The sequence below is a fragment of the Symphalangus syndactylus genome, chromosome 15 (assembly GCF_028878055.3).
Source record: "Symphalangus syndactylus isolate Jambi chromosome 15, NHGRI_mSymSyn1-v2.1_pri, whole genome shotgun sequence".
Taxonomy (NCBI): domain Eukaryota; kingdom Metazoa; phylum Chordata; class Mammalia; order Primates; family Hylobatidae; genus Symphalangus; species Symphalangus syndactylus.
Window position 1 is genome coordinate 103160647 of NC_072437.2, and position 2589 is coordinate 103163235.

At 36.3% G+C, this 2589-nt stretch overlaps 1 pseudogene; it reads right to left on the reverse strand.

Annotated features, from left to right (window-relative positions):
- Positions 1-234: 234 nt before the first annotated feature.
- Positions 235-2009, reverse strand: LOC129463853 (60 kDa heat shock protein, mitochondrial-like; annotated as a pseudogene).
- Positions 2010-2589: the final 580 nt, after the last annotated feature.

Sequence of the window (2589 nt, forward strand, 5' to 3'; positions counted from 1 at the left end):
TGTTTTATTAAAAAATACAAAATAAATTATCTGTAGGCCTGGACAATGACAGCGGTAAGTCATTATGTATTTTGTCAACTGAAACCAGTAATGGTTATAGTGATTTCTTAAATATCAGCCAGCCTTTTCTTCAGTCATTTTCTCCAACTGACTTCTATGAAGCTATTGGTGAGGAACAATGCCTTGAGCTTCCTGTCATAGTTCATTAATACAGGTAAAGCAGTATTCTAGGAATTAGAACATGCCACCTCTCGTACCACCTCTCATTCTACATATTGCACCCATTCCAGGGTCCTTCTCTTCTCTAGGAATTTTTGTGACTAAAATTTCTGTAGTTAACAGGCCACCCAAAAGCATCCAATAAAGCAGTTTTCAGGAACTTTGTTGGATCAATGATTCCTTTTCCCACCATATTCACAAAATCTCTGGCCATAGCATCATAACCAACTTCTACAGAACTTTGCATAATTTTCTCGACTATAAAAGATCCTTCAATACCTGCATTTTTAGCAATTGTTATTGCAGCAATTTTGAATATTCTTTTAATTTCTATAGCAATGTTTTGATCTTCACTAGCTGGAGTCAATGAGTACAAGGCTGGAATGTATTAAAGCAGGCCACAGCCCCTTCCCAGAACAATGCCTTCTTCAGTGGCAGCTATTGTAGCATTAAGGGATCTGCAACTCTGTCTTTCTTTTCATTCACTTTGACATCACTTGTCCCACCAACCTTCAGCAGAGCTACTCCATCTGAAAAGTTTTCCAGCCATTCTACCAGTTTTCCCTTTTCGTATTCACTAATTGTGACATCTAACTGCTCCATGATTTCTTGAATATGTTTTTTTTCAATTTGAGCCTTTTCACCTTTTCCTTTTAAGAGCATAGCATAATCTTTAGTCACAATGACCTCTCCAACTTTACCTAAGTCATGAGGCTGCACATATTCAAGATTTAGGGTCAAGCCCTCATCTCCAAACACTGCACCACCAGTAGCAATAGCCATATCTTTAAGCTGGTTCTTTCAATTGTTCACCAAATCCTGGAGCTTTGACTGCTATAATGTGAAGACCAACTTTTAGCCTACTCAAAACGAATGTACTTAGAGCTTCTCCATCAATATCTTCAACAATTATGATCAAAGTTTTATGGTGAGCATTGGCAACTTCAAGAGCAGGTACAATGGACTGGACACTAGAAATTTTCTATTCACTCATTAGAACATGGGCATCCTGGAATTCACATTTCTAGCCTTCTGGTGTATTAATAAAATATGGAAAAATATATCTGCAATCAAACTTCATGCCTTCAGTAATGTCTAATTCATCATTCAGTGCTTTTTCCTTCCTTTACTGTGATGGCAACCTTTCTTTTTTTTTTAATTTTTATTTTTATTATTATACTTTAGGTTTTAGGGTACATGTGCACAATGTGCAGGTTTGTTACATATGTATCCGATGGCAACCTTTCTATGGTCTGTCTCCATTTGTAGAATTGTAGCAACCTGAGCAATTTCTTCAGGGGTGGTCACAGGTTTAGACTGCTTTTCAAGTTCAGCAATTACAGCATGAACAGCTAGCATCACACCTCTCCCCACTTCCAATAGATTAGCACCTTTACTAATCTTCTTGAAGCCATCCTTGGCAATAGAGCATGCCAGAACAATACAGTTGTAGTGTCATCCCCAGCCTCTTCACTCATGTTATTGGCAACACCTTGAACAAGTTTAACTCCAATATTTTTATATTTATCCTTTAAGTCAATAGATTTTTCAGCAGTCATACCATCTTTTATTACTTTGGGATTTCCACAGCTGTGTTCAATAATCACTGCTCTTCCATTTGACTCCACTGTAATGGCTACAGCATCGGCTAAAAGGTCTGCACCTTGAAGCATTAAGGCTTAGGCATCTATACCAAATTTTACATCTTTAACATAAGCCCAAGTGAGATGAGGAGCCAGTACCCTGGACACAGTTCTCATCTAGTGAAAGACTGTGAGTTATCGAAGCATTTCTGCAGAGCGGTGGTGGTGAGTGAGGAGAAATAGGTGCTTTTTAGCACAATAATAACAGTAATATAAAGAAAGAGGATTAATTTAGATAATTAATTAGAATAGGTTGATATGAAAGTATTTTAGGAAAACTTTTTATGTAGAATCATTCTAAAAGTGTAAATTAAAAACTCATTTACATTTGGATACACAGCATACATTGTCAGTATACGTCATTTATTAGTCTGAAAATCTATTTTTTCTTTATAAGCAAATGGTCTATTTTTCATTTAATATCAAGTTTTTCATTTTCTAATATTTTCAATTATGTCAGATAAAACAATATGTGATAATCCACACGTTTTTACTTTTATCACTGAAGCTTACTTGCTAAAAACAATTCACCACAGCTTATATAGAGTTTACAATTCAGATTATATGCCTGAAAAGAAATTACTACCTTCTCTACTCAGCTTTTCCTTTAAGAAGATTGTTAACCCAATCCTAATAAGGAAGCTGCTCTGTGCATTTACAGGGAAAAAAGGCATGAGTTTCCTTGGCAACTGGAGCCATGTGCAGTCTCTCAGAACAGCTCCTCCTA